This window comes from Jaculus jaculus, chromosome 1 (genome assembly GCF_020740685.1).
Source record: "Jaculus jaculus isolate mJacJac1 chromosome 1, mJacJac1.mat.Y.cur, whole genome shotgun sequence".
In the NCBI taxonomy this organism is placed as follows: domain Eukaryota; kingdom Metazoa; phylum Chordata; class Mammalia; order Rodentia; family Dipodidae; genus Jaculus; species Jaculus jaculus.
In genome coordinates, this window is record NC_059102.1 from 123,140,513 (window position 1) to 123,149,282 (window position 8,770).

Here is an 8,770-nt window from a genome sequence, read left to right on the forward strand (position 1 = left end):
GCTTCTGTGGTCTCCCCTTTCTGATGACCCAGACAATGGATTATGGCTACTTTAGCAGGTACCCAAATGGCAGCCAATAAGTCCAAATTTCACTTTTAAAAAATGTTTTAATATCTTTACCTTCTGCTGTTAATAGCCCTCACTCCAAGTATATGTATGGCCCCATGTACATGTGCTTTGTTAAAGGCATAACAGCCATCTGGGTAGATATTTACTGTCTTGTCTTTTCCTAATATCAGAACCTTGGTCAGTGCTATCAGTTCAGCTTTCTGAGCTGATGTACCCCAAGGTAGGGCCTTAGCCCACAGGGTTTCTTCCAGTCATCACAGCTGCCCCTGAATACCTGATTCCATCCACAACAAAGCTGCTCCCATCAGAATACATCACCAGACCAGGGTCTGGCCAAGCCACCTCTGTCAGGTCTGGGCGGAGCCCATAGAAGGCAGAGGTGATCTTTAGGCAGTCATGCAGAGGGGTTGACGCCTCATCAGTTTCTGGCAGCAGGGAGGCTGAATTCAAAGCATTGGTTTGGTGAAACTGTATCCTTGGTTGATCTAAGAGCAAGGCCTGATAGTGGGTTATGTGAGAGTTGGACAGCCATCAGTCTGGGGGGTGTTCTTTAAAAGCGTCTCTATCATATGTGAAGTCATAATTGATAAAGTCTGGCCCAAGGTTAATTTGTCAGCATCCTATATCAGAATAGCAGCCGCTGCTGCAATAGCCCAGAGATAAGGGGGCCAACCAGCAGCTACTGGGTCTAGCTTCTTGACAAGTAGGCCACTGGACAATGCCATGGTCCCAGTCTTTGAGTTAGGACTCCCCTGGATGTCTCCTTCTTTTCATCCATGTATAAGTGGAAGGGTTTGGTTAAGTCTGGAAGCGTCAGGGCAGGGGCTGATGTCAGAGCTGACTTTAGTTCTTAGAATGCTTGTTTCTCATTTTCAGTCCAATTCAAATCTTCCTCTCTTGGCCTCATATAGAGGCTTGACTAATTGAGCAAACGTTGGGGTCCAAATTTTGCAATACCCTACAGCTCTGAGGAATTCTCAGATCTGTCTCTTAGTGGGGATTTGAGTGATGGCCTGAATCCTAGAGGCCAACAGCATATTCTTACCTCCTTGCAGTTCATGTCCCAAGCAGGTTGCCTTACGCACACACAGCTGAGCCTTCCTGGCTGATACACCATAGCCCAGATGTTGAAAGTTGTCTAGGAGATGCTCTGTGGCAAAAGGCATTCCTCCTCCATTTCTGCAGCTAGGAGGAGGTCGTCCACATATTGTAGGAGAGTTGCCTCAGCGTTTCCTTGTGAAAGGCCTGCAAGTCTCTATAAAGAGCCTCATCAAAGAGGGTGGGGGAATTTTTAAAGCCTCGTCCAGGTTAGTTGCCCACTGGTACCTTGCTCCATATCTGTTCATTCGAAGGCAAAAATGGGATGACTTCCCTTTGCCAGTGAGATGCTAAAGAAAGCATCTTTTAAGTCCAGCATGGTATCAATTTGCCTTTCAGGTGGAATCATAGTGAGCAAAGTATAAGGGCTGTCTTATGGGGCCTTGTGCCTTCTGGAAGGTAGCCACCATAACCTTAGTCATTTTCTTAGCCTGTCTATCTTCTGGAGTGTCTCTATTATTATATACCCTGGCAGCAATCTCTATCAACTCTGAAAGAAGTTTACCCTCAAAGCCTTCTATTCTCTGAATCACCTTTCTAATATCTGGTGTGGACCGAGTTACAAACACCTCACCTATTCTCAGGGGCCTCAGGATCTATGAGGGGTATGTCCTATATGGCTCCTTGCAGCCTTTCTAGGAAACCAGTGGGGGAGTCTGTGGGCCCTTGGGTCACTTCACTCACCTTAGACAAATTTGTAGGGTGCTGAGTGAGCAGCGCCTGGGGACCATCCATCAGAGACCAGTGAAAGAAGTTAAGGGACACCCTACCTTCAGCAGTGTTGGGATCCCAGTCCAGTTGCATGGAAGGGAAGACCTCATCAATAACATTAGGGTTCTCCATGAGGTGGCCATGAGCTCCCAACACTAGTTTCTTGGCTTCCGTTCAGATTGTTTCATGTTCCTCTGTGGAGGTGAAAAGGGTCTTCAAGAGCTGCTGGCAGTCCTCCCATGTGGGCTGATGGGTATAGAAGACTGTCTTGAGAAGTGATACCAGAGAACCTATGTTAAATCAAATTCAGGTTTAGCAATAAGAATGGGGTTGCTGGGGAATCAAACCTAGGTCTTTAGGCTTCCCAGATAAGCACCTTAACCATCAAGCCATCATTTATATCCTGTTATACATTTTAGGTAAGTCTGATGTTTGCCTTAAGTAAAGAGTTTGTAACTGGATCAAATAACTTAACTCAGTTTACCTATTTAACTTTTTGTCTACTGAGAAATTTCATCTAACAGATGTGACTTTAAGTGTTCAAAAGAGAAAAACTATAAAGAGAAACAGTTATATGCTGTTTGTCATTCCCTTTTTCTTGTCAGAGACAATTGGCCATTTTGTCTCTGGACAGGGTCAGGGGGACACATGGCTTCAACTTGCATGAGGTCTGAGATAAAGGGGGTGTCATTCCTTTTTCCAGAGTCCAGCTTGCCATGACTTTAAATAGCATATAACAATAAGCAAGAGCAAAAGGAAATGACAGAGCTGAGAGCTAAGCATCCTAACATTCCTTGTGTTACTCTGAAGTTATTTGTTTTTACCTAGGAAATTTATTTTACCCATTTGTAATATATAAGGTGATAGAGTCTTATCTATCTCTAACCTGGTTAGACTTCCAAAGAATATGAATTACATCTATGCTTATGACTTTGTGATCCACCTAGCATAGGACATCACCTGTGTCTAATGTAAGCTGAATTTACATTAAGTCTACGTCCCTATATAAAAATTTTAGAGCATCCTTAAAAGTGTGTAAACAGTTGAAAAATCTTTAACTTTAGGCATAGTGTTTAGGTTTAGTCTGAAAATTAGCTTTCTATTTCTTCTAAAAGTAAATTAATTTTAGGTCTTTTTAGGTCTACACCCTTTCTACATACGTACATCTTCTTCCATATACTTTGATATTCTGATCTAAGTTCCATTCCAAAAGCATTTTTAACAAGCATTCTATGTCCAAAATTGAAAAATACCTTCCCAGTTCCTTCAATCATCTCATCTCAACCCAAAATTAACCATCTTTATTATAAGACTATTTAGAAAAAGTACACCAAATTGATTAATCTTATTACCTACTGACAAAGAAGCAAGTAGTCTGGTTTCAATGAGTTATCCATTTTTCTATTGGAAATTTGTAGAGAAAAAGCCTTCCTTAGTATTTAGGTCACCAAAAATTCTCTACCTGACAACTAGACTGGCTTTATACTACCAGTATATATGCCTTCAGGTTTTATATAACTCATTGATTTGAGATAGCTTCTGTTAATAAACTCCATGAAATACACTTTCTATGAATACAGGCAAAGCATGACAACCATTTTGGGGATCATCTTTATCAATACCTCTAACACATTTGGAAATGTTTTTATTAGAAGTAACTAAGGCAAATTCTGTTTCTATCTTGAGGCAGACTGGCCTAGAACTTGGGCCAGTTGCCTCCTCCTTTTAAGTAACAGAACATTACAATCTTTTAAAATACCTGGCAAATTATGAGTCACCACCTCAGGGAGAATTTTGATGTTTTTAATAATCCTCTATGTGAGTTGAAGTTGACCTAGAACATAAACTCAGTAATTATATTTATGAGATCATGTAACAAAATATGGCTTTGTTTACATAAAATTTTAGCTCACGATAGGCTTTAGTTAAATCTGACTTTTAAAGACAAAAACCAAAAAACCTTGAAATAAATCAAATGCCAACAAAAGCTTTAGGATAGATCCGTTAAACTATTTGGATTAATAAAGAAACCCAAAGGTATCTATAACAATGTCTTATTTGTTTAAAATCCAAACAGGGCTGGAGAGATGGCTTAGTGGTTAAGCGCTTGCCTGTGAAGCCTAAGGACCCCGGTTCGAGGCTCGGTTCCCCAGGTCCCACGTTAGCCAGATGCACAAGGGGGCGCACGCATCTGGAGTTCGTTTGCAGAGGCTGGAAGCCCTGGCGCGCCCATTCTCTCTCCCTCTATCTGTCTTTCTCTCTGTGTCTGTTGCTCTCAAATAAATAAATAAATTGTTTAAAATCCAAACAATAGAGGAAATAGCAGACACAGTTCAAATTAAAATTATTAACTTATTTTTATCAAGCAATTTAAAAGTCACATGGTTTAAAATGTGGAGTCAGGCTATTACATTGGAACCTTGAATTGGAGATCCTCCTGTCTCAGCTTCCCAAGTAGCTAGGATAATAGACCTAGCTCACTTTGTTTATCTTTCTTTCTTTTTAATCTTCAAAGTGCTTTTTAACCAGTTTTAAAGGAGATTTTCCAACAGAATGATTTTGACCCATATCTTCAAAGACGAGGACAACACAAATGAACGCACCACCAAATACAAACATGCTTGAAATAACTGCTCTCCTGACACTGCCATATGGCTGTCAAACCAAAAGTGAACCAGAAACAGACCTCCATTTGAAATCTCTGAATGGAGCCAGGTGGGTCAAGGGCAGCCCCTCAATCCCACGTCCAGGGGACTTAATGCTGTATCCACCTTCTCTCTTGGACCCAGAAATGTACACAAAACCAGAAAACCAGAAAAAAAAGAAAAGAAAAGAAAAAGAGTGGAAAAAGCACCTCCAGAGGTTTCTTACCCAATTAAGTAGGAGACATGCAGTCCTGGGCAAAAGTTCCCCATCAATGGCTTGCTGCCAACCCCAAAACCAGGAACATGCAGATCGATGGAGATATGGTTCTCCAGCTGAGACTGGGGTCCTTCCCTGGTTTAGTTGCCCCAGAGTTGAGGAGGGAGGTCTTGAAATCCCAGACAAGACCCCAAGATGTTATGAGGTCTGGTGTCACACAAATAAGACCATTGACTCATGGAACGTGAGGCCAAGTTTTATTGGGTTGAAAGAAAGAAAAAGAAGAAAGCTGAGGCACAAGGTCTGCATCCTAGAGTTAGGGATCTCAAGATGCAGCCCTTATCTGTTTGGAGTGTCAGCTTTTATTGGAAATAACCACATGATGTTTACAGTTAAAACAGGATCAGGAGTTAAACCACAAAGTTGCCTACTGTTAAGCATGGCAGAAGGCTGTTACAGGAAGTCACAAAGTTACATAGGTCACTTAGGTGAAACTTTGGAAAGAAACATTCTATGTGATGTAATCACAAAGATATTTAGAAACAGAGATATAGGAACGTCATGGTACATTGCATAGAGGGATCATCTCATTCCTTTCGCACTCCATTTTCCAGACCCAGGTTTGATTCCCTGGTGCCCATGTAAAGTCAGATGTGCAAAGTAGTGTATGCATCTGGAGTTTGTTTGCAGTAGCTAGGTGCGCTGGCAAATCCATTCTCTCTCTGTCTCAATCTCTCTCTGCTTGCAAATGAATAAATAAATAAACATTCATCCACCTATCACTAAAGAGAGTTATCTTCTTCCTTTAAAACACTGGTCCACTCTTTGCCCATTTGTAATCTTCTAACACTTTTACTATTCTCCATAAATTCTCAAAGCTCTTCTTGAGCTATTCAAGCATCTACTTCTAAATTCTCTCAGTATCTTGAAACAAGTTTTATTGTAAAACTGGAGCCAAGGGCTCTCAGGCTCATAGTGCTTCTTCATCTATTGGGGTTTGATTCCAACCAGTACTGACTCTTCTCTTTTGAGTCCTAACATCTTATAGCTTGATGAAGAAGACAGAAAGAAAACAAAATAGTCATCTTTCCCCATGTTACAATGGAATAAAATCTTTGTCTGCTAAGTGTGTGTGGTGGTTTGATTCAGGTGTCCCCCATAAACTTAGGTGTTCTGAATGCTAGGTTCCCAGCTGATGGAGATTTGGGAATTAATGCCTTCTGGAGGCAGTGTATTGTTGGGGGCGGGCTTATGGGCTTTATAGCCAGTTTCCCCATGCCAGTGTTGGGCACACCCTCCTGTTGCTGTGGTCCACCTTATGTTGGCCAGGGGGTGATGTCCACCCTCTGCTCATGCCATCGTTTTCCCCTGCCATCGTGGAGCTTCCCCTCGAGCCTGTAAGCCAAAATAAATCTCTTTTTCCCAGCAGCTGCTCTTGGTTGGGTGATTTCTACCAGCAATGTGAACCGGCCTGCAACACTGTGATAAACAGAATAGTGCCTCTCCAAGATGTCTATTTCCTAATCATCTGGTGAGGAGCAATGTGTTATGTTATGCGTGAAGGTGCGATAGCATATGGCAATGTAGAATTAAGGTTGCACATGGAACATGAACATAGATGCAAAAATTCTCAACAAAATATTGGCAAACAGAATACAAGAGTATATCAAAAAGATCATTCACCCTGACCAAGTAGGCTTTATCCCAGAGATGCAGGGATGGTTCAACATACGCAAATCTATAAATGTAATACATTACATAAATGGGTTGAAGGACAAAAATCACATGATCATCTCATTAGATGCAGAGAAAGCATTTGACAAAATCCAACATCCCTTCATGATAAAAGTCCTACAGAGACTGGGAATAGAAGGAACATATCTCAATATAATAAAGGCTATTTATGACAAGCCTACAGCCAACATATTACTAAATGGGGAAAAACTGGAAGCTTTTCCACTAAAATCAGGAACAAGACAAGGGTGTCCACTGTCCCCACTTCTATTTAATATAGTTTTGGAAGTCTTAGCCATAGCAATAAGGCAAGAGACACACATAAAAGGGATACAAGTTGGAAAGGAAGAAATCAAGTTATCATTATTTGCAGATGACATGATTCTATACATAATGGACCCTAAAGACTCTACTAGCAAGCTGTTAGAGCTGATCAAAACCTACAGCAATGTAGCAGGATACAAAATAAATACACAGAAATCAGTAGCCTTCATATATGCTAACAACAAACACACAGAGGATGAAATCAGAGAATCACTCCCATTCACAATTGCATCAAAAAAAATAAAATACCTTGGAATAAACCTAACCAAGGAAGTAAAGAATCTATACAATGAGAACTTTAAAACACTCAAGCGAGAAATTGCAGAAGACACTAGAAAGTGGAGAAACATCCCTTGTTCCTGGATTGGAAGAATCAATATCGTGAAAATGGCAATCTTACCTAAAGCAATCTACACATTTAATGCAATCCCTATTAAAATTCCAAAGGCTTTCTTCATGGAAATAGAAAAAACAATCCAAAAATTCATTTGGAATCACAAAAAACCTAGAATATCTAAAATAATACTGAGCAACAAAAAAGAGGCTGGTGGTATCACCATACCTGATTTTACCCTATACTACAGAGCCATAGTAACAAAAACAGCATGGTACTGGCACAAAAACAGACATGTAGATCAGTGGAACAGAATAGAGGACCCAGATGTAAGCCCAAGTAGCTATAGCCACCTGATATTCAATAAAAATGCCAAAAATACTCATTGGAGAAGAGACAGCCTCTTCAGCAAATGGTGTTTTGAAAACTGGATAAATATCTGCAGAAGGATGAAAATAGATTCTTCTCTCTCGCCATGCACAAGAATTAAGTCCAAATGGATTAAAGACCTTAACATCAGACCGGAAACTTTGAAACTGCTAGAGGAAAAAGTAGGGGAAACCCTTCAACATATTGGTCTTGGCAAAGACTTTCTGAATACAACCTCAATTGCTCAGGCAATAAAACCACAGATTAACCACTGGGACCTAATGAAATTACAAAGATTTTGCACCGCAAAGGACACAGTGAAAAAAGCAAAGAGGCAACCTACAGAATGGGAAAAAATCTTCGCCAGCTATATATCTGATAGAGGATTAATATCTAGGATATACAAAGAACTCAAAAAGTTAAATAATAAGGAATCAAAGAAGCCAATCAAAAAATGGGCTATGGAGCTAAATAGAGAGTTCTCAAAGGACGAAATACGAATGGCATATAAGCATCTTAAAAAATGTTCTACGTCACTAGTCATCAGGGAAATGCAGATTAAAACTACATTGAGATTCCATCTCACTCCTGTCAGATTGGCCACCATCATGAAAACAAATGATCATAAATGTTGGCGGGGATGTGGAAAAAAAGGAACCCTTCTGCACTGCTGGTGGGAATGCAATCTGGTCCAGCCATTGTGGAAAACAGTGTGGAGGTTCCTAAAGCAGCTAGAGATTGATCTACCATATGACCCAGCTATAGCGCTCCTAGGCATATATCCAAAGGACTCATCTCATTTCCTTAGAAGTACATGCTCAACCATGTTTATTGCTGCTCAATTTATAATAGCTGGGAAATGGAACCAGCCTAGATGTCCCTCAACAGATGAGTGGATAATGAAGATGTGGTACATTTATACAATGGAGTTCTACTCAGCGGTAAAGAAAAATGAAGTTATGAAATTTGCAGAAAAATGGATGGACCTGGAAAGTATTATACTAAGTCAGGTAACCCAGGCCCAGAATGCCAAGCGCCACATGTTCTCTCTCATATGTGGATCCTAGCTACAGATGACTGGGCTTCTGCGTGAGAATGAAAATACTTAGTAGCAGAGGCCAGTAAGTTGAAAAGGAGACATAAAGGGTGGAGAAAGGAAGGGAGGAGGATACTTAATAGGTTGATATCGTATATATGTAATTACAATGATTGTAATGGGGAGGTAATATGATGGAGAATGGAATTTCAAACGGGAAAGTGTGGGGGTGG